This window comes from Papio anubis, chromosome 14 (assembly GCF_008728515.1).
Source record: "Papio anubis isolate 15944 chromosome 14, Panubis1.0, whole genome shotgun sequence".
Lineage (NCBI taxonomy): Eukaryota > Metazoa > Chordata > Mammalia > Primates > Cercopithecidae > Papio > Papio anubis.
The window spans coordinates 24,725,175-24,749,503 of NC_044989.1; the positions used below are offsets into that span (position 1 = coordinate 24,725,175).

Below are 24,329 nucleotides of genomic sequence, written 5' to 3' on the forward strand. Positions count from 1 at the left end.
AAAATACAAAAATTAGCTGGGCACGGTGGCACATGCCTGTAATCCCAGCTACTCAGGAGGCTGAGGCAGGAGAATCGCTTGAACCCGGGAGGTAGAGGTTGTAGTGAGCCGAGATTGCACCATTGCACTCCAGCCTGAGCAACAAGAGCGAAACTCCGTTTATTAAAAAAAAAAAAAGAGACCATTATCAATTGAGCTACAGTAAAATTAAAAACTTTTGTGCGTCAAATGATGCTTTTCAACAGTGAAAGGCAACCTACAGAATGGGAGAAAATATTTACAAATAAATATTTACAAATAATATCCTGGATAATAGGTTAACCTCCAGAATATATAAAGAAAAGAGCACCTAAAGCTCAACAAAAACAAGCAACTTTGATTAAAAATGGGCAAAGGATTTGACTAGGCATTTCTTCATAAAAGATCTATAGCTGGGCATGGTGACATGTGCCTGTAGTCCCAGCTACTCCAGATGCTGAGGCGGGAGGATCACTGGAGCCCAGGAGTTCTGGGCTGTAGTTCACTATACCAGTCTGGTGTCTGCATTAAGTTTGGCATCAATATGGTAACCTCCAGAGAGCAGGGGACCACCAGGTTACCTAAGGAGGAGTAAGCCAGCCCAGGATGAAAACGGAACAGGTCAAAACTCTCATGCTGATTAGTAGCGAGCTTGAGCCTGTGAATAGCCACTGCACTCCAGCCTGGGCAACAGCGTGAGACCCTGTCTCTTTTAAAAAAGAAGTGGCCAAGAAGCATATGAAAGACTCCCAACATCACTCATCATTAGGGAAATAGGAATCAAAACCACAGTGAGATACTACTTCACACCCATTAGGATGACTATTATCAAAAAAAGCAGAAAATAAGCAAGTGTTGGCCAGGCGTGGTGGCTCACGCCTGTAATCTCAGCACTTTGAGAGGCCGAGGCAAGCAGATCACGTGAGGTCAGGAGTTCGAGACAAGCCTGGCCAACATTATAAAACCTCGTCTCTTCTAAAAATATAGAAATTAGCCAGGCATGGTGGTAAGTGCCTGTAGTTCCAGCTACTCAGTAGGGTGAGGCACAATAATTGCTTGAACCCTGGAGGCGGAGGTTGCATTGAGCCGAAATTGCACCACTGCACCCCAGCCTAGGTGACAGAGTGAGACGCTGTCTCAAAAACAAAACAAAACAAAACAAAAAAACAATAACCAAGTGTTGGTGAGGATGTGGAGAAACTGGAACCATCACTGTGTACGGGTAGTGGGAAAAAAATGGTGCAACCACTATAGGAAAACAGTATGGTGACTCCTCAAAGAGTGAAAAATATAATTACCATATGATCCAGCAATCCCACCAATAGACATAAACCCCAAAGAAATGAAAGCAGAGATTTAAGACATCTCTACACCCATGTTCACAGCAGCATTATTCACAATGGCCTAACCATAGAAGCAACCCAGGTGTCCATCGACAGACAAACGGATAAACAAAAATGCAGTATCTACGTATTATTCAGTGTCTTTTTTTTTTTGAGATGGAATCTTGCTGTGTCTCCCAGGCTGGAATGCAATGGCGCGATCTCGGCTCACTGCAGCCTCCGCCTCCTGGGGCCAAGCCATTCTCTTGCCTCAGCCTCCTGAGTAGATGGGATTATAAGCATGCTAATTTTGTATTTTTAGTAGAGACGGGGTTTCACCATGTTGGTCAGGCTGGTCTCAATCTCCTGACCTCAGGTGATCCACCTGCCTGGGCTTCCCAAAGTGCTGGGATTACAGGCATGAACCACCACACCTGACCAACATTCAGTCTTAAAAAAGAAGAAAATCTTGACACATGGTACAACATGGCTGAACCTTGAAGATATTATGGTGAGGGAAATAAGCCAGTCACTCAAGGACAAGTAGTGTATGATTCCACTAGTATGAGGAAGCTAGAGTAGTCAAATTCATAGAGACAGAAAGTAGAATAGAGGTTACCAGGAAATGGGGGGAGGGAGAATGGGGAATTGTTGTTTACTGGTTAGAGTTTCAGTTTTGCAAGATGAAAAGAATTTTGGAGATAGATGATGGTGATGGTTGTGCAACAGTGTGAATGGACTTCATGCCACTGAACTGTACATTTAAAAATGGCTAAAATGCCAGGCGTGGTGGCACATTCCTGTAATCCCAGCTACTTGGGAGACTGAGGCAGGAGAATCGCTTGAACCCAGGAGGTGGAGGTTGTGGTGAGCTAAGATCGCGCCATTGTGCTCCAGCCTGAGCAAGAAGAGTGAAACTCTGTCTCAAAAAAAAAAAAAAAAAAAAAAAAAGACTAAAATGGGCCGGGTGCAATGGCTCACGCCTGTAATCCCAGCACTTTAAGAGGCCGAGATGGGCGGATCACAAGGTCAGAAGTTCGATACCAGCCTGGCCAACATGGCGAAACCCCATCTCTACTAAAAATACAAAAATTAGCCAGGCATGGTGGCGCACGCCTATAGTCCCAACTACTCAGGAGGCTGAGGCAGGAGAATTGCTTGAACCTGGGAAACGGAAGTTGCAGTGAACTGAGATCACACAATTGCACTCCAACCTAGGTTACAGAGCGAGACTCTGTCTCAAAATAAATAAATAAATAAAAAAGGCTAAAATGGCAAATTGTATATTGTGTATATTTTACCATAATTTTTTTTAAAAAGGTTTTCATACACACGTTATCAGAGTTCATCATACCCTTTGCCAATGGCATGGATCAGACCACGTTGATGGCTTTGTGTAGTCACCTTATTGCTCAGGGGTGTCTATAAAAGGAGACTCAGAAGCTGGCATCTTCATATTCTTTGGATCTTTGGAAAACTCTTCCAACTCAAATTAAGACTATCATTAAAGTGCCATTTTTTTCAGTAAAGAAAGTTTAAATAAAATTAAGAGAATGTCTGCTACCGTGTTTTGTGAAAGTGCCTGGAGGAATAATTGTCAAAATTGGAGTACCTGTTGGGGTGGTCTGAGTTAATGGCAAATGGGCTATTCACCTTGGGGAGGGGGCAATATCAAAAAACTAGCTGCTGTCTGCTGGGCGCGGTGGCTCACGCCTGTAATCCCAGCACTTTGGGAGGCCAAGGTGGGCAGATCATGAGGTCAAGAGATCAAGACCATTCTGGCTAACACGGTGAAACCCCATCTCTACTAAAGATACAAAAAATTAGCCCAGTGTGGTGGTGGGCGCCTGTAGTCCCAGCCACCCAGGAGGCTGAGGGAGGAGAAGAGCGTGAACCCAGGAAGCGGAGCTTGCAGTGAGCTGAGATCATGCCACCGCACTCCAGCCTGGGTGACAGAGCGAGACTCTGTCTCAAAAACCAAACAAACAACAACAAAAAACCCCAAAAATCTAGCCACTCTCCTTCTGAGTGACAAAACCGAGGTACTGCGAGAGACCCATGGTGACTGCTGCTGGAAAGAAGAGAGCCAAGCATATTCCACAGAAGAGGATAAATGTGAATTCCGATGTTGGCTCCAACTCAGCCACAGGGGTTGACACCTTGAATTGGAGGATGATTTTTTTTTTTTTTTTTGAGATAGTCTGACAGTCTCACTTTGTTGCCCAGGCTGGAATGCAGTGGTGCAATCTTGGCTCACTGCAACCTCTGCCTCCTGGGTTCAAGTGATTCTCATGCCTCAGCCTCCCGAGTAGCTGGGACTACAGGCGTGTGCCACCACACCCAGCTAATTTCTGTATTTTTGGTAGAGACAGAGTTTCACCATATTGGCCAGGCTGGTCTTGAACTCCTGAGCTCAAGTGATCCCCTTGCCTCAGCCTTCCAAAGTGCTGGGATTACAGGTGGGACACACTGTGCCCAACCTGGAGGTTGATTTTTGCTCAAGCTGCCTCTCACACGGGCAATGTAGATGGCCTACTCAGAAGTGAACAGCAACGAGCTTTATTTATTTACTTATTTATTTATTTATTTATTTATTCTTGAGACAGAGTCTTGCTCTGTTCCCCAGGCTGGAGTGCAGTGGTGTGATCTCAGCTCACTGCAAGCTCTGCCTCCTGGGTTCATGCCATTCTTCTGCCTCAGCCTCCTGAGTAGCTGGGACTACAGGCACCTGCCACCACGACCGGCTAATTTTTTTGTATTTTTAGTAGAGATGGGGTTTCACCATGTTAGCCAGGATGGTCTCAATCTTCTGACCTCGTGATCCACCCGTCTTGGCCTCCCAAAGTGCTGGGATTACAGGCTTGAGCCACCGCACCTGGCCCTTACTTTTTTTTTTTTTTTTTTTTGGAGACGGAGTCTTGCTCTGTTGCCCAGGCTGGAGTGTTGTGGTGTGATCTGGGCTCACTGCAGCCTCCACCTCCCAGGTTCAAGTGATTCTCCTGTGTTAGCCTCCCAAGCAGCTGGGATTACAGGTGCGCACCACCACGCCTGGCTAGTTTTTTTGTATTTTTAGTAGAGACGGGGTTTCCCCATGTTGGCCAGGCTGTTCTCAAACTCCTGACCTCAGGTGATCCACCCGCCTTGGCCTCCAACTGCTGGGATTATAGGCATGAGCCATCCTGCCCAGCCTACTTATTTTTAAAAAAAAAAAATCTAATGCCACACCGAGGAGCCACCCTGTAATAATTGCGGATGTACTGGCCCTGAAAGAAACCCACTAGAACACGAACAATGGTTATTTCTAGGTGGAAGGATCATGGGTGATTTAAATTTTCTTTTAATTTTTTTTTCTTTTTTCTTTCTTTCTTTTTTTTTTTTTTTTTTACTGTTCCTTGAGGAGCAGGGCCACCTCATAGGCCATAGGCAGTGTATGCAATGGTTTCAACTTTCTTTTAAAACGTATTTTGTATTTTCTACACTTCATGTAGTGAGTGCGTATTTTTAATTTTTAATTTTTTCCCCTACAACTTAATGCTCAGAAGTGAGCATGTATTTTTAATGGCAGAACGTAAATATAATTAAAAGTGTTCTTCATCACCAGGGGCCTTGTGGGTAGCTGTCTAGACTCTTCTAATTACGTTTCAGAAATCATTATGTAAGAATATATGCAAAAACAAATCTATGATAATAGAAATCAGATAGTTGGGCCAGTGGGTTGACTGGAAAGGGGGACTTTGTGAGGGGATTAGCAATGTCCCACCTCTTGTTTGGGCGATGGTTACACAAGTGTAAAAGCAGTCGTCGAAACTCAAGGTACTGAATGCTTAAATGTGTGCATCTTACTGCATGTTAATTATATTGCAGTAAAACAGGAAACCCTGGAAGAGAAGAAAACATCCGTGCAAACAATCCCAGGGCTGTTTTGCAGTGCTGGCAGTGGGTATACTAGGAGACGGATGGTCAAGGGCCTGTGCCAGCCCGCACCAGGACTCTTACCAGCAGCCCAGCACCAGTGAAAGGGCTTATTGAGAACTGCTGGTCGGGGCTGCAGGCTGGGGCCGCAGGCTACAAGACAACTTACGTGCCGAGTAGCAAGCAGTGGAAGCTGACCCGGGAAGTCCATCCAGTTGGCAGCTGGGAGGCTGATGGTGCCGGCAGGGCAGTGGGTGGAGGCCTTTACAGCAGGACCATCTGGGTGTCAGACCTGCCTTTTGGACACTGCCATTAGCATTGCTGACTCTCAGGGGACCTTCAATGACAAAACCTGACTCTCCTAGGCCTCTGGCACTGTCTCAGCACAATCACAGACATAGCTGAGCAGATCTGGGTATGGATTGATTTTTCTTTTCTTCTTTCTTTCTTTTTTTTTTTTTTTGAGACAAATCTTGCCCTGTCGCCCAAGCTGGCATGTAGTGGCATGACCTCGGCTCACGCAACCTCTGCTTCCCATGTTCAAGTGATTCTCCTGCCTCAGCCTCCCGAGTAGCTGGGATTACAGGTGCCCCCCAACCTGCCCCACCCACCACCCCCGGCTAATTTTTTTGTATTTTTAGTAGAGACGGGGTTTCACTGTGTTGGCCAGGCTGGTTTTGAATTCCTGACCTCAAGTGATCCACCCGCCTCAGCCTCCCGAAGTGCTGGGATTACAGGCGTGAGCCACCACGCCTGGCTGAAGGATTGATTTTTCCATTTCCTCCTTGGGGCTTTTGTGACCTCACAGCTCACAGTAATGCCATTCTCCTAAGAACACAGAGGCTTTAATGACCTTATTCACCTGTTCCTTAATGTGCTGGCTTGTGACATCTCTGTGTAAGGATCTATACCCCCTGGCTAGGAATAGTATATTTTTTTCTAATGGCACACTGAAATGGATTAATCTCAGTGTGTGCTTTGCAGGCCGGGGGTTAAGTGTGAAGACCCTGCAGTCAGACAGCCCTGGGTTTGAATCCAGCTACCCCGTGTAGCAGTTAATGTGACTTTGGAAATGTTACTTAACTGCCCTAAGCCTCATTCTGCTCATCTGTAAAATGGAGATAGACCCCACCTCAGTGTTGTTGGGAAGATTAGGTAAAAAATGCATTCAAACCTCCTAACAGTTCCTGACCGATTGTGAGAGCTTTATAGATGTTAGCTGATGCTCTGATGCTGATGTTAATTACAGAGCTTGTAATACATATTTTACCATCAACCGATCCTTTTAATGACAGTGTGGCAGTAACAGGGTCACCCTCTCCAGGGGCCTGAGGGTCTGCATTGGAGGAAGGGTTTTCCACTCCTCATTTAGAGCTTTTCAGGAGCTGTCTCTTTCCAGCTGCGTTCTCACTCTGTCTGCTCCTGGCTTCTTGCGGTGGGCAGAATCTGCTTGAGGGACTTCCTTCCTCATGCAGGTGTTCCCAGAAGGCCCATGCGCATTAGAGCTGCTTCATTAAAAATGGGTCTTGGCTCTGCTTGGCCTGCTGCTTACTTGGCATTTTTAGTAGGGCTCAACCTAGTACTTGTTTTGCATTTTTGCAGAATTCTGGTGCTTGCTTCTGATTCTGTTTTGCATTTCAAAAGTGTTGCTTCTGAAATTTCTCTTTGGCACCATGACCACCCTGGCCCTGGCTCTACGTTTCGGAGGCTCTGGGCATGGCGCCTGTCTTGTGTTCTGGCACTACGTGCATGCTGCAACAGTCTCTCTGATGATATATTTGGGCATTTGAATGATTGATCTTGGATCTTTAGCTTTTTCAGAATCTGCGTCTTAAATCTGTGAGTTCGTCTGTATATTTAAAGCACTTACACTTGATCTCAATCAGTTTGGCTCCATAACAATAAAGCTTCCTCTGTTTCTATATTTGACACTGTGTGTTCATTGAGAAAGCTGAAGGTGAGTAACCCTGCTTTTTATAGGCTGCCTGCTGACCACAATAGGAAACTGGGCATATTTTGGGAAAGGGGAAAGCATAAATGTGTTGTAAAGCCCAAATCCTGATTTCTAACACTATTGTCTTCATGTGATAGATTCTACTCGCTATGATGCAAGCTCTTTGAGAGTACGAGTTATTTATTGGAATGCTTCTTACCCCCAGAGTCCACATGCACTTGAAAAAAATCAAATGCCTCGAGGTGCCAAATAGGAGGTATTCAGATGAATGAATTCCCATGAGGAGCTCAGATCACCTTAAAGAAAGCTGTATACGGAAGCATTAACTTTTTTCCCTTTGCTCCCATTTATTGGGATTGCTGGAGCTTAAAAGGCTTACAAAGCACTTCCTTCCAAAAATGTAACCAATACATTACTTACACTGATAAATAACATTTTTAAAGTGAATACCAATCAAGTTATAAAATACCAACAATAAATTAACAGTAATTTTATCATCAAAGCTATAAAACACATTTTGGATTCTAAGGACACAACTGGAGCCAGGTGTCAGGACCACCTTAGCAGTTCACCCCTAGCCTGGGGTCACTGGTTCCCAAAGACCTGCACTGCTGGTGTTAGAAGCAGCCTGCATCCCTCAATTGTTCCCACCTAGGGGTTGGGGGGGGCACACCAAGGTGGCACATCTGCCCCGATCTATTCAGAGACAAAGCAACAACAGCTCCCGTTGTTATTGTTGTTAAATAAATTATTCCTATAACATTTATTTATTTATTTTGAGACAAGGTCTCGCTCTGTCACCCCAGTTGGAATTCAGTGGCACAATCATAGCTCATTGCAGCCTCGAACTCCCTGGCTCAAATGATCCTCCCGCTTCAGCCTCCCGAGCAGCTGGGACAACAGGTGTGCATCACCATACCCAGCTATTTTTTTTTTTTTTTTTTGGTTCAGATGAGGTCTCACTGTGTTGCCCAGGCTGATCTCAAACTCCTGTGCTCAAGCCATCCTCCTACCTCGGCCTCCCAAAGTGCTGAGATTACAGGTGTCAGCCACCGTGCTCAGCTGATTATATAATATTTTACAGTGCTCTTGAGCCAGCAGTCATTGAAGCTGAGATTGTACCTTTCCCCCTTTCATAGTCATTATTCACTTCATGCTATTTGAAATTCGAATGTCACCTCCCCACTGACAACCTCTCGGGAAGGTCACCAGTGCAGGCCTGAGGGCCAGGCCCTGTGCCTTCACCTGCTTCTCAGTTCTCACTGCTTCTTCCTCTCTCAGCCATTTTTTCTTCTCGAAATTCACCTCCCCTAAGCTGTCAGGACCCAGTGCCCTGGGGTCCTTGTCTCCTTTTGTGATGATGGCCTCTGCTCTGGGCTGTTCCCAGCCCACCCATGTCACACACTCACCCGGTGTGAACGGGCAGGTGCTGGGAGGCTCTTCCTGAAGCCCTCTGCTGTCCTCTGCCTCTGAATGTCTCCTTGGAAACCCCTCCCACATGAAGGGAGGGAGAGCAGCAGATGTAGCCTGTGTTCCACCCACCTCATCTCTGGTCCTCTACTCCGATCCCACATGTAACCATTTGGCTATGGGGCAGGTGGACGCCAGTCAGAAGCCTCTGCTTTCTTTCTGACTTTCTTTTGTAATTCCCTAGCACTTCACTGCAGGCCGGAGACCAGATATCCCCCGACCTCCCCACGTCACACACTAGCCCAGTGTGACGCCCCCAAGTTTGTCACACTTCCAGCTGGACATTTATAGTTCAGGGCCTTGTCTTGCTCTTCTTCCAGGAGAGAGACATTCTTAGTGGCCTCCTGGGAGGTTCAGAGCTTGCTCCATTTGTTTATCCACGGGAAGTAGATTCCTTACGCATTCTAAGAGCACCATAGAAGGTGATAGTGGCTGTTATTTAGTCATAATGACAGCACTCCCCTCTTGGCCTGGCATTTAAGGGCCTTTCACCATCAGTCCCCTCCCTGACACCTGCAGCTTCACCAGTGCTACTCTAGACAGGCTGGCTAGCTGATATCTCTCAGAACATTCCCTTGTGCTTGGCACCCCCACGCTTTTACTGATGCTGTTCCCCCTGCCTGGAATGCCTTCCTGTCTTGTCTTTGTCCACCTGTTACTGATACTTCATCTCCATGGGGAGGCGTCTAAACCAAAACAATGTCTCCACCCTCTGAAGGAAGTCCTAGCACGCTGGCTGTCTGACCTCAGTGACGCTTGTGCTTTCTTTCATTATGGCCTCATGCTGTCACTCTAAGGGGACAGGGACTTGTGCATTCTATTTCTTTTCACCTTCTATGTCTAAAGGACTTGATGCATTTTGTGTTGCATGCCATGTGTGCATGAATAAACAAAATGACTTCTAGATCTTCAATCAGCTCCTTTGGTTCCAAATTCCAGCAAGAACGGAGCCGAGCAAGTTTAGAAAACAGTTACTGTATGTATACGTGTGTGCATGCGTGCTTTAACTCCAAGATTCCAAATCTTTAAAAGACAACTTTTGCTCATCAGATTTGTAAGGAGTTTTATCCTGAAGAGAAAATGGGAGAAATAGTAAAAATTACGTTTATTTTAAATTACATGAGTAATACTCCTGCAATGATGTCAGTGCTCTGTGTCTCCACTGTCCAGTGTGGTAGCCATTAGCCACAGGTGGCTAGTAAGCACACAAAATGTGGCTAGTTTGCTGGAGGAACTGAATTTTTTTATTTAATTTAATTTAAGTAGCCACAAGTGACTAGTGGCTACCATATTGGGTAGTGCAGTTTAACTCGTTCCTCACCCCTCCATCCCTAGGCGCCCCCACCCAGCTCTACGCGGTAACCAGTGTTAACACTGTGCTGTATATCTATTACAGATCTTTCTTTGTTCATAACAGCATATTTCACGCACATAGTTACATACGCACCCCGTTGGTTTGGCCTGTGAGGGTGCACACAAACGGAATCATATCATAGGTGTTTTACAGCCTCCTTTTTAGTTTTTGTTTTTTTGTTGTTTTTTGTTTGTTTTTTGTTTTGTTTTTGAGATAGACTCTCGCTCTGTCACCCAGGCTGGAGTGCAGTGGCATGATTTTAGCTTACTGCAACCTCCGCCTCCTGGGTTCAAGCAATTCTCCTGCCTCAGCCTCCCGAGTGGCTGGGACTACAGGCGCCCGCCACCATGCCTGGCTAATTTTTTTGTATTTTTAGTAGAGACGGGGTTTCACTGTGTTAACCAGGATGGTCTTGATGTCCTGACCTCGTGATCAGCCTGCCTCGGCCTCCCAAAGTGCTGGGATTACAGGCGTGAGCCACCGCGTCCAGCTACAGCCTCCTTTTGAATTAACAGTATGTTTGAGAGCTGTCTGGGGCGGTGCTCAGAGCTCTGCTTCATTCAGTTCAGCTGCTGCCTAGTGTGCATTGCATGACTGTTTCCTTCCTTATTTAGTCAGGCATCTGTCTTCTTTTTAATATTAAAACATTTTTTTTCTTTTGGAAAAACAATAGAGATGGAGATATTGCCATGTTGCTCAGGCTGGTCTCAAACTCCTGGGCTTAAATGATCCACCCACCTTGGCCCCCAAAGTGCTGGGATTACAGGTGTGAGCCACTGCACCTGGCCTATCCAGTCCTCTATTGATGAGCATTGTAGGTTGTTTCCAAACAAAGGCACCAGATCCATCTCTTACCTGCTTCTCTGTGCATACGAGCAGGTGCAGATACCCAGACACGGGCTTTCTGAGCCAAGGGGAGGAAAAGCGTCCATATTTCTCCTGTGGTGCTCTCACCCCTGGTTCTCCTGGACTGTGTATGCAGGGTCAGGGCTGACATGTGTATGAGCCATAAGTCTGAGATGCGGCTGGGGAGCCGTTATTTATTTAGTTTTTTTAAGGAAGCTGACAGTTGTGTCCTACTCTGATCTGTTTCCACTCCCCACACTGAGGAGCTGAAACTTAGATTTTATCAAACAGGCTGTGATGGGCCCTAAAAATACTGAGACATTAATAACAATTTGAAGCTGACAGACACAGACAGCAGGCATCTGCAAGCTGAGTCAGTGCAGACTTGAGCAAGATCAGGAAGGCTCCACGCCTCGTTTTCTAAGTTACATTTCTCAAGCCTCGTTCATTAAGCTTATCCTGGGGCACAAGCGTAAGATAACTGGGTTTAAGGACCTATGTGTTGGCTAGCATTTGAATATTAGGTGTCGAGCAATGAATAAAACAAAGATTCACCATATGATCTCTACCAGACTCACTTTTCCTTTTTTTTTGAGACGGAGTCTCACTCTGTCGCCCTGGCTGGAGTGCAGTGGCATGATCTCGGCTCACTGCAAGCTCCGCCTCCCGGGTTCACACCATTTTTCTGCCTCAGCCTCTCAAGTAGCTGGGACTACAGGCGCCCGCCACTGCGCCCAGCTAATTTTTTGTATTTTTAGTAGAGACAGGGTTTCACCGTGTTAGCCAGGATGGTCTCGATCTCCTGACCTTGTGATCTGCCTGCCTCGGCCTCCTAAAGTGCTGGGATTAGGGATGAGCCACCATGCCCGGCCTCTTTTTTTTTTTTTCTTTTTGAGACAGAGTCTCACTCTGTCACTCAGGCTGGAGTGCAGTGGCACGTTCTCGGCTCACTGCAACCTCCGCCTCCCGGATTCAAGTGATTCTCCTGCCTCAGCCTTGCCACCCCACCCAGCTAATTTTTGTATTTTTAGTAGAGATGAGGTTTCACCATGTTGGCCAGGCTTGTCTTGAACTCCTGACCTCAGGTGATCCGCCTGCTTCGGCCTCCCAAAGTGTTAGAATTACAGGCGTGAGTCACTGTGCCTGGCCTGTACTGGAGTCACTTTCTAAGTAAGCAAAGGAGGCCAGACCTTGGGCACAGCAGAAAAGCCAGGGTCAATTAAAGCGAGGTGAGAAGCCATCACTTGTCTCTGGTGGCCACAATGTATCTTGTCTGATGCTTTTTTTTCCCCTCTTCCTGATTTCAAACCATGCTAACATGAAGATTATTAAAGATTCAATACTAATGTAGGCTAGGCGAGCCCCAAAGTGAGGCTTAGTCTGTGAGGGTTCTTGGCTTTGCCCAGGAAAGAATTCAGGGACAAGCTAGTGATAGAGTAGAAGAAAACAGCTTTATTGAAGTGGCAGCATTACAGCTCCAGTGGTGTTCCAGCTCCATGACTGCTCCTGCAAGGCAGGGCTACCGCGTAGACAATCTGTCTGAGAATGGTGGCTCAGGGCAGTTTTGCAGTGGTATTTATACCTACTTTTAATTATATGCAGATTAAGAGGCAGTATGTGCAGAAATCTCTAAGGAAGGGGTAGTAACTTTTGATTCATCAGGTCATTGCTGTGGAAAGGGACAGTGACTCCTGGCTGTTGCCATGGCAGTAGTAAACTGACATAGCACACTGGTGGGTGTGGCTTATGAAAAGATGCTTCTGCCTTGCCTTGTTTTAGCTAGTCCTCAATTTGGTCCAGTGTTCAAGGCCCCCCCACCCCCACCCCAGAGTCAAGTCCCGCCTCCTACCTCGTTACACAATATTTTCCCTGTGATTATTGGGGGCTTCTAATGAATTTATTTATTTATTTATTTTGAGACTCTGTCACCTAGGTTGGACTGCAGTGGTGCAATCTTGGCTCACTGCAACCTCTTCCTCCCGGGTTCAAGCAATTCTCCTATCTCAACCCCCTGAGTAGCTGGGATTACAGGCACGCGCCACCATGCCCGGCTAATATTTATATTTTTAGTAGAGATGGGGGTTTCACCATGTTGGCCAGGCTAGTCTCGAACTCCTGGCCTCAAGTGATCCGCCTGCCTCAGTCTCCCAAAGTGCTGGGATTACAGGCGTGAGCTACCGCATCCAGCCGGCTTCTGATGATTTTAAAATTCCACTCTGGAGGAGCTAGTGATGGCTGATAAGAAAATGAAGGAGGAAAGCAGTGCACAGCAAGTGACAGCCCTTCCATTTGAAATGTCCCTCCAGCAGCCGGGAGTGGGAGATATTTGGCGGGAGTGGGAGATATTTGGCAGGAGTGGGCCACTGTCAATGAAGAGCTGAGGAAGGGAGAAAGGTGGAGTGGACGTGGGAAGAGATGGAGGGCGCAGAGGCTCAGAGGGACAGACTGTTCATCTGCTCATCTGACAAGCTGTGAAGGCACACACACAACATTGGAAGGGTGAAGATATCCATTCGGATTAAGGCAGAGATCCACACGTGTTAATGGAAATGAAAACAAAGGAGAAAATTCACTGTTGTTTAATCCTCCACAGGCCAAGCTTTTTTTTTTCTTTCTTTTTTTTTTTTCTGAGACAGTCTCGCTCTGTCGCCCAGGCTGGACTGCAGTAGCAGGATCTTGGCCCACTGCAATGTCCGCCTCCTGGGTTCAAGCGATTCTCTTGCCTCAGCCTCCTGAGTAGCTGGGATTACAGGTGCACACAACCACACCTGGCTATTTTTGTATTTTTAGTAGAGACGGGGTTTCACTATGTTGGCCAGGCCGGTCTTGAACTCCTGACCTCACGATCCACCCATCTCGGCCTTAGAAAGTGCTGGGATTACAGGTGTGAGCCACTACGCCTGGCCAGCCAAGCTCTTTTCTTTTCTGCACATCCCCTGTCCTAATGTAATCGTAACTTTCATAGTTTTGGTCCTACTTTGGATGCAGTTGAGTATATATCTTTCTCATTAAATGCTCTGGCCTAGGAATGTTTCCATGTGGTTGCCTAAATTATGTCTTATTTGTTGCTGAAATTATTTTGCTGTCTTCCAAATTATGTCATGGAGGTTTGTACTTATTTAATCGATACCTTTCAGCCAGCTGGCTAAGCTCCACTCAGAGTTGCTTTGTTTACAAACATCCTGGTGAAGTGTGTCCTGTGCCTGTGATTGGCAGTTGTGAGAGAAATAGATGCTGGTTCTGGAAGGCTCCTGCCTGTGGCTTTCCCCCCTGAGTTTTCATCAGCTTTTCAATGTATCTGTTTTACTGGGCAGTCTTCAGACTCTGGCCCCAGTTCCTCTTGTTTCTTATGGCTGGTATCAAACCTCGCACATCACCCTGGTGGTGTGGTTTTATTGGTGCCAACCTTCCTTAGTGGTGGGATGAGTTTCTAATCCAGTTTGCATTGCCAGTGTGGCTATGAAGCTCCGGGGGTGGGGTCCCCGCTTTCGTCATCAGTTCCAGGCGCTCAGCTTCTCCCTCTGGGTGCTAGCAGTTGTGGATGTGGGTGGCTGTTACTCAGTGCTTGGGCCATCTGGCCCTTCCTTTCTGTTCTCTTTTCCCCACCACCCAGGCTCCGGCCCTTATTTTCTCTTCTTATCTTTATTTTTTTGAGACAGGGTTTTGCTCTGACACCCAGGCTGGAGTGCGGTGGTGTGATCTCAGCTCACTGCAACCTCCGCCTCCCGAGTTCAAATAATTCTCCCACCTCAGCCTTCTGAATAGCTGGAATTACAGGCACATGCCACTGCACTGGGCTAATTTTTGCATTTTTTGGTAGAGACGCAATTTTGCTGTGTTGCCTGGACTGGTCTTAAACTCCTGGGTCCAAGCGATCCTCCCACCTCAGCCTCCCAAAGTGCTAGGATTACAGGCGTGAGCCCCTGCACCCGGCATCCTTATTTTCTTATGCCTTGACTTCTGCTTCTTCTCTAGATGTTCTCCCTTCTTCTGAGCTCTTTAAACTCAAATTCAACCATAGCCAGACCCATGGCTACCCATCCTAATACACCATTCTCATCCTCCAGTACCTCCTCTTCAGAAAGACCTCAAATGACTCCCCGCAGCTGCAGAATGCCACCGAGTTCCTCACCTGGGCAGTCAGAGCTTCTTGCAGCCTTGGGGCCCACAGGACTGCTCCTTGGAATCTGCCCTCTAGCTACTCTCAGGCCTTTCCTGCTCCCGAAGAGACCATTGAAATTCTTGAGTCTTAAAAATATGCGTACCTTTTGACTCCATTGCTGGAAATCCAGTCTAAGGAAATAATCCACAAAATGGAAACAGCTATAATGTCTACACACTCTTTCCAGCATTGTTTTAAATAGCATGAAAGTGTAAACAAGATATACGTCAAACAATATGGAAAAGATTTGATGCATTATTGTGGATCTTCTCACTGGAATTTGAAGCACACATTCAAAATGATAATTATGATGACAATTCAACACCAGGATAAACACTTAAGAAACAGAATGAAGAGGACTAGGGAGCTGCCAGCTACAGAGCCCAGTGTGTGTCCCAGCACATATTCAGTGTTTTGCTCACCTCCCACAGACAAGGAAACCCACAGAGGTGTGGCACACCTGCCGGAGGTCACATAGCTCATGGTCCCAGTTTTGCTGAATTCCAAGGCATGTTCTTCTTATGCTATAAAATACAAAACTGTGTATGTTATTTAAGCTATTTAATACTTTATTTTTAGACAGAGTCTCGCTCTGCTTCCCAGTCTGGAGTGCAGTGGTGCAATCTCAGCTCACTGCAACCTCCACCTCCCAGGCTCAAGTGATCCTCCCACCTCAGCCTCCCAAATAGCTGGACTACAGGTGTGTGACACCGTGCCTGGCTAATTTTTGTACTTTTTGTAGAGATGGAGTTTCGCCATGTTTCCCAGGCTGGTCTCGGACTCCTAAGCTCAAGTAATCCACCTGCCTCAGTCTTTATTGTGTCTTTTGTCTCCAACTAGACTGTAAGAGCCTCCAAACCAGTCCTGTCTTGGCAATGTCTCATATTGCCAGGTAGCTCTTGGCACAGTGGGGGGACCCGTAATGGATACTCAATATATGAGTCAGCAAATCTTATTCTCCCTCCAGTTGTGACCAACCTGGTGTGGGGCTGGTTGGTCACTCTAGGGGGTGGCAGGAGAGGCTCTGGCATGATGCTGGGATGCTCTTGTGCTCCCATGGCTCATCAGGCTCCTGAGCCAGAATCCTCCACCAGTTACCACCTCTACTCAAAGGAAGCATCTTTGGCTGAGCACAGTGGCTCATGCCTGTAAACCCAGCACTTTGGGAGGCCGAGGAGGGTGGATCACTTGAGGTCAGGAGTTCGAGACCAGCCTGACCAACATGGCGAAATCCCATCTCTACTAAAATACAAAAGTTAGCCAGGCATGGTGGCGTATGCCTGTAATCGCAGCTACTCAGGAGGCTGAGGCAGGAGAATTGCTTGAACCCGGGAGGCAGAGGTTGCAGTGAGCCAAGTTCGCGCCACTACACTCCAGTCTGGTTGACAGAGTGAGACTCCATCTCAAAAAAAAAAAGAAAGAAGCATCTTTGCCTTCACTATCTGCCAACTTTTTTTTTGAGACAGAATCTTTCTGTGTCGCCCAGGCTGGAGTACCATGGCACGATCTAGGCTCACTGCAACCTCCATTTCCCAGGTTCAAGTGATTCTCCTGCCTCAGCCTCTTGAGTAGCTGGGACTACAGGCGTATGTGCCACATTAGGCTAATTTTTGTATTTTTAGTAGAGATGGAGTTTTACCATGTTGGCCAGGCTGGTCTCGAACTCCTGACCTCAAGTGATCCTCCTGTCTCCACCTCCTAAAGTGCTGGAATTACAGGCATGAGCCACCATGCCTGGCCTATCTGCCAATTTTTTAAAAACTTTTTATTTTGAAATATGGATTCATGGGCAGTTGCAAAAAAATGCACAGAGAGGTCCTGTGTACCCTTCACCCAGCCTCCCCCAGTGTGAACATCTGCATAACTATAGTTCAGTATCCACACTAGGAACTTGATGGTGGTACCATCCACAGAGCCCATTCAGATTTCATCAGTTACACGTGACTTTTCAAGAATAATCTGTTCTGGAAATTGTCCTTTCCTACTTGAGCACATTTTCTTCATATCCCCACCTGGAATATTTACTCTTAGTTCAAATCTCCCACATCTCCGAAGTCAGAGGGCCTCCCTGGCTCTGTTCCTGACTCTGTTCCTCACTTCCTGTGTGATCGTGGGCGAATCAGGCAACCTCTCTGAGCCCTGGTTTTCTCTTCTGAAGACGGACAATACTAACCTCATGGTATTTTATTTTTTTAACAAAGTGCTCAAGTTAGGCAGTTAAAATAATAGGCAGTCAGGAAATGTCTGTTTTCTTTTCACCCTTTCTGACATGGAAAACCCTCTTTCTTACCAAACAATGGAATCCTTCTCTTTTAAATAATGTTCAAAATTAGTCTCCTCGGACACCTTCTATCCCATCTCTAGTTTCCTCAGCAACCCTGCTCTGTGTGTGCGTAACAGTTAATTCGTATGATCCTGATTATATGTTCCATGTTCCTGGTGAATGTATTTTCAGTTCTATTTTTTACCTACCAATAATACAAGGTATTTGCAGGCAGAGACCTCAGTTCTTTAATTTTACAAGTCAACATATGAGATAAGAGCCTAGGTTTAGTGCCATCTGTAAAACAAGGATAACTGTATCAACCTCATAGGCTTTTTGTAAAGATTAAAATGAAAGAATGCATAATGCCTGGAACAGACAAGCTCAAAACACGTTAGCTGTTGCTGACGGTCATCATGACGCCCTTTCACTTGTGTTTCCTCATGGAGCTTTGTCCTTGGGCAGGGTCTCATTCTGTCACTCAGGCTAGAGTGTAGTGGTATGCAGTGCAGTGGTATGATCACGGCTCACTGCAGCCTTGACCTCCTAGTCTCAAGCAATCCTCCCACCTCAGCCTCCCAAGTAGCTGGGACTACAGGCATGCGCCACCATGCCTGGCTGATTTTATTTTTATTTTTAGAGATGAGGTCTCACTTTGTTGCCCTGGCTGGTCTCAAACTCCTGGGCTCAAGTGATCCTCCCACCTTGACCTCCCAAAGTATTGAGATTACAGGTGTGAGCCACCATGCCTGGCCTTGGATTTAGATGTCTTAACCGTGATTGGTACTTCACATCCAAGAATAAAATAAAGAGAAAGGACATTAAGGGCTATCGTTGCTCCAACATTCCATTTTTTTCTACCCTGCCTTTTTTCTCCTAAGTTGGGAAAAAGATTTTAATAATAATTATCATAGTAATACTGATGATGATGATGATGAAAGCTAACAATTACTGAGTTCTTATTGTGTGCCAGGAATAGTTGTAAGAACTTCACTGTGTTAACTTATCTAGTCTTCACCACAACCCTATTAAGTAGATTCCCTTCCTCCCATTTTGCAGATAAGTAGACCAAGGCACACAAGATTGTACAGCTTGCCAAAGCTGGAACTGTATTTGAAACCAGGCTTTCTATTTCCCCAAAATGGTTGGGATAAAATTTTCCTGCTGTTAGTGGTCCCGAGAGACAGAGAATGGAAAAACATTCTGTTTATTTTCATCTATTCTTTGCTTGAAGAGCATATCGAAGCCGAAAGAAGCCTGTAGTTCGTGAAGAATTGAAGCCCTGACATTAAATCAATCAGACACTTTTCTCTCCTTTTAAATTCCCATCCTCAATTAAGGTGGCAATCAGATTAACCAAGATTGGCCGGAAACGGGTGAGCATCTCGGAAGCTCCAGAGCTCCAAAAGGTCAGGCCACTGACAGCTACTGATTTGTCTGTTACTTCAGGCAAGTCTCACCCACACTGTCTCCCCAGGGAGAACTCAGATGCTGTTTAATTCTACTCCCAGTAAGATCTATTTGGAAACTCAAATCCTGCCTCCTTCCCCAAATTCATTTTCATCAGCATTTCCTCTTGATCTCTTCAATCCTGAATCTTTCCCAGACGAGATATAGGTCCCGGCCCCTGCAGATGTGCCCCTCTGCTGCACACCAGTCCTGCAGCCACGTGGTGCTGTTCGATTTCCTTATCACCAATAAAACAAAACCAGGCTCTGCCTGTATGATTCCTGGCTTTAATTACCAAAGGCAAATTGCTGCGTCACTCAGAATAATGAAAAACTGGAAACAACAGAGAATGATTAAATAAATCAGGATCCAGTCAAAAGATGAAATAATAAGTAATCATTAAAATTAAGTTTTGAAACATTTTCTTTTCTTTTCTTTTCTTTTTTTTTTTTGAGATGGAGTCTTGCTGTTGTCGCCTAGGCTGGAGTGCAATGGCACGATCTCGGCTCATTGCAACCTCTGCCTCCTGGGTTCAAGCGATTCTCCTGCCTCAGCCTCCTGAGTAGCTGGGATTATAGGCGCCTGCCACCATGCCCAGCTAATTTTTTTGTGTATTTTTAGTAGAGACAGGGTTTTGCCATGTTGGCCAGGCTAGTCTTGAACTCCTGACCTCCTGATCCACCTGCCTTGGCCTCCCAAAGTGTTGGAATTACAGGCATGAGCCACCATGCCTGGCCAAAAAATCTTCAGTAAGAAAGTAAGTGCTCACAATATAAGAAGAAATTAGGTTTTAACACTACCCTGTAGGATCCCTATTTTATGCATATATATTTAAAAATATACATAAACATGGACACAAAAACTAGAACAAATACACTGAAATTCTAATAGTTATCTTTGAATTACATGATTCTAAGTGATGTTCATTTTCTTTCTTCCCCCGTTTTATAAATTTATACCTGTGAGCATCTATTCCTTTTAAATTCAGAAGCAAGGAAAAAGGGAAAAGAAAAGAGGGAACATTTTTGTTTTTCTTAAAATTGTCCCTATTGGAGGGTTATTGATTTTTTGTTTCATGGATTCACCAGTACTTACCAGCTGTCTCCACCCCTCACATCTCACATGTCACCTCTTCCAGGAAGCCTTCCTAGATTCATTAAACTCAGAGATTTCTTCAGTTTTATGGACTCCTTAGTCTCATTGTGACATATCCTTGACCTTAAATGTGTGCAGGTTTTGTGTCCCCAGCTAGAGAGTAAGTTCCTCCATGGCAGAACCTGTCTATTTTAAACTTCCTTCTCTTCCCCACGCTACCCAGCAAGTGCCCTGCAAACTGCTGGGGTCCATTAATGTCAGTGAACACAAGTGCCTCGTGGAAGGCACTTGAATGAGACACACCTCTCTCTCTGAGCTTTGTTCCATTTCCTCCAATTCATTTGGAGGGGGTGTCCATGCCATTAGCCCTGGGTCAGATTTTATTGTAAATTGTTTAAAAAGAATTCCATTTGCTTTGGTAGGAATGATCAAGTCCAGCCCTTGTCTTTACAAGAAGATTATAAAGCTGAGAAAATAAATACAAACTATATTGAGCAAAAAGGCATTTTTCTTGGTGAATGGGGATGAGGGAGTTGATGTTTATAAGAAGGAAAGGAAAGGCCAGGAGGGGAGGTGACTTCCCCGAGTCTCACGCTGATCAAAGGCAGGTGAAGTCACACATCACGCCAGCTTTCCTCCAGCCCTGCTGGGCTCAGGATACTGTATTGAGGTCAGAAGAAAATGAGACCTAGGAATTTACAGTTTATCTTGGGAGAAGAAACGATGAGTCACTGAAATAACTTCACCTGAACAAGCAGTGGGAGAAGATTATATAAGGTGATACAGTGCGAAGGATGCACAGAGGTTGAGCTGGCAGAGAGCACGCTGTGCCTGTGGTCGGAGGGTGTTCTTCATGGAAGGCTTCCAGAGAGCTCAGCAGGTGTCAGGATCCGCCAGGTGTCAGGTCCGTGGGGCTGACTCTCCTGCTCTTTCAACATCTCCAGCTTGTGACCGGTCCCCGTCACCCAAACATCCTCTCATTCACAGCTACGGGGCTGTGTGGCTCCCCCAGTCTGCTTCTCTTCCAGCCTCCCAGACGTTCTCACTGTGGATTCTGGCTGCTGGACACAGAGTATTCCAGGAGGCAGGGCATGGGTGAGAGGACCCCCTACAGTGGAGGAAGGACTTGAAGATGAAGCAACTGTCCCCACCTCTATTGGGGCATCCCTTGTTAAATCCTAAGTTGAAGGGTTGACATTTAATGCAGCACAGGCCTTGCTACCTGCTTGACCATGAAGCAAACTAAATTAAATATTTGCCTTAGAGCTACATAAAGAATGAATTGAAGCGATGAGACTGGCCAGGTGCCCGGGACTGAGTGGCAGGTGTTAAGGAGGCTTCCAGCAAGGTGGCTGTGGCAAAGGAGAGCACAAGATGAACTTGGGAAATTGTTAGAGGTATGTTTTTTCGAAAGTGATGGAAGAATTAGGGAAGTTTCATGGCAGAGAAGAACATGCTATGTGACCTTGGGCAGGGCACTTAACCTCTCTGATCCTGCCTTTTTATGTGTAAAATGAGAATAATAGTATCTACTTTATGGGGTTGTTACAAGTCTTATATAAAATATTTGTAAAGTGCTTGTCCTAGTGCTTAGTGCAGAGCTGGTGGTAAACCCTGGAATTTTTTAAAATTTATTTTATTTGTAGGACTCTTATCAATGAAGAACTTTGTATCCAACAATAATAAACAGACATATTGCAAGTTACATTTTGTAGAAGAAGCAAATAAGACTGGCTGCAACAAAAGAAATTAGATACCTGCATTCTAGATTCTTTATACAAACAGTCCATTCTATAAATAGTAGAATTAAATGCAACCCAAATGCTTTTAAAAGTTTGTATACCTACATGGCAATTACAATCTCCACATGCTAAAAAGAACAATAACACAGAACACAGTATTCTTAATGATTATAGCACATTTAACACCTTCAGCCATCCTCTGGGTTTTCAGATCATATTGGCAACTGAAATTTCACATCCACATGCGCTTGCTTGGCTAAGGTCACTGTTTCAGAGAGCCTTCTGACCATTCTAGCAGCTTCCTCCAAGTGGTCACAAGCAAGAATTTTAAGCCCACTGTCTACTCTCAGTGCCTTAGCATCATCAACTCGTGTACCTTGTAACCCCCACAACAGGTATTTTAATTTCCACATCTTTTACTGCCGTGACTGTACCCTGTGCAAAAACACCACACTGCATGATTCCTCCAAAAATGTTGACCAGAATAGCCAGTACCTTTTTATCTGAAGTGATATGCTTAAGTGCTTTTGTTACTTGATGGACTGTAGCACCACCACCACCATCAAGGAAGTTGGCTGGAGTCCCTCCCCAAAGCTTTTTTTTTTTTTTTTGAGATGGAGTTTTGTTCTTGTTGTCCAGGCTGGAGTGCAGTGGCACCATCTTGGCTCACTGCAACCTCCGCCTCCCGGGTTCAAGCGATTCTGCTGCCTCAGCCTCCTGAGTAGCTGGGATTACAGGTGCCCGCCATCACACCTGGCTAACTTTTGTATTTTTAGTAGATACGGGTTTTACCATGTTGGCCAGGCTGTTCTCGACCTCCTGACCTCAGGTGATGTGCCCACCTCGGCCTCCTAAAGTGCTGGGATTACAGGCATGAGCCACCATGCCCAGCCCCTGAAGTTTTATTATATCCATTGTGGGCATGGCCAAACCAGCACCATTTGCTAGACAGTCTATATTTCCACTGAGGTCAATGTAGTTGAGATCTGCCTTAGCAGCATCTTTGTCACTTTCATCTTCCTGGGTTCAGTCCTATAAATCAAAGATTTTCTTTTGGTGATAGGCTGAATTAGAGTCAAAATTGATCTTTGCATCCATCACAGCACAGCTCCATCTGAATCTTCCACCGTTGGATTTATTTCTTATCATGGTTGCATCATATTTCAGAAAAAGGCTGTAAAGCTTGACCATGTTTTCTGCTGCAGAATCCACAGTATTAGGTGGAAATCCCATCTTCTGTTCAAGCCGGAGAGCTTGTTCCTTTTTGATGCCTTCTACAATATCAACAGGTTATTTAATTGCATCAGGAGTCTCAGCAGCAACATCTGCAATGTTGACATCACCATATGAACTTCCTATTAATACAGGACCTTGAAATGACCTTTCCATCACTATTGCAGAGTAGTCTTCTCCCCTGGGGTACTTTCGCTCCAATGCTTGATTGCATATTCTGCCCTTTTCTCCCATTTGCTTGGTGAACAACTTTTTCCCAATCATTTGTGAGGAAACATCTTTTGCTTCTTCTGGAGGGAAAACTGTCTTCACTCCTCCTTTGAGGCCACTTTCAAATGTTCCTTTTCCTCTACCATCCACTAAAACCTGCGCCTTCATCTCAACATCTTTTGAACCTGCTTCTTACTACTTGTGAGTCCCAGAGAACTTGCCAGCACTACTCATAGTTACAGTTTATCCTGCACATGTTATTTCTTTCTACTGTACCTACTTTTTTGGCAATTGCATAAGCTTCATCTGGTGACTTTGCCACACATATCCTTTGGGAACAGAGATGCCAGCTTCTTGCAATAATTCCATACTCATGTATTCATGTAGTGAGAGATTCCTGTGCTGTTTTTGCTGTACTTGGAGTCCATGGTTATTCAACAATCCAGAACCTCCTAGAGCTTGAGCAGTGGCCCGCAGGGCCATCCAGGGCAGGTGGCTCCGAAGGGTGGCTGTAGCCAACAGCCGGCTGTAGAACATGGAGGCTGCCATTTCTGAGTCAGACCCATCCCCTCGGTGCCTTCCGCAGCCATACAGGCCCCTGGAATTTTTTTAGATTTTAAAATCAGCATGAGAGAGACTGGAGTGGCAATGAAGGAGAGGAAATAAATCAAAGGAAATAATGTATCTCAGTGAGCCTGGCAGGTGATGCTGGGTTACTAGTAGGGAGTTTGGGGGAAGGGACCTAGATTTTGAAAAGTATGATGTAGTGTTTGAGACTTTGTTTGTTTCAAACCACCAATCTCCCTGAGTAGGGGGTGGCTGTGATCAAGGGGACAGCTCAGTCAGGCAAACAGGATCCAGCAAGCAGGCCAAAGAAGAAACAGGGCTGCGACACCTAGGGGTCATGGGGACCCAGATGCTGCTGGTGGCCCAGGTGAGGGTCCTGCATCCTCTGTGGTGAGGCTGCCAGCAGCTGCAGGATCTGCTCTCACATGTTGGACAGACAAGGAGCTGGTGGCACCTCACCCTGGCTGTGTGCCGGAATTGTGTTGGAGCATTTTAAACACCTCTGGGTCCTCTTCACAGCACAGGGGTCATTCTGATGAGCAGCCAGGATTACCGCCACAGGCCAAGCCAGGAGCCAGCTAAGGGGGTTGGGGGAGTGAGGACAAAGCAGGCTAGAGGCCTTGGGCAGACAGGAGGAACTCTGACCCAGGCTCCCTGATGTCCGGCATGTCTGCCTGGAGAGAGACTGGTCCCAGTGAGCCAGGCCTCAGGAGCTACAGGTGTGGCAGCCCT

General features: G+C 45.9%; 1 protein-coding gene and 1 pseudogene across 1 annotated transcript in view; one reads left to right on the forward strand and one right to left on the reverse strand.

The window, feature by feature from the left end:
• Positions 1-24,329, forward strand: part of EFR3B (EFR3 homolog B) — a 113,943-nt gene that overhangs the window by 14,885 nt on the left and 74,729 nt on the right. The gene's annotated exons all lie outside the window — the stretch shown is intronic.
• On the reverse strand, positions 21,724-23,588 carry LOC101010169 (annotated as a pseudogene).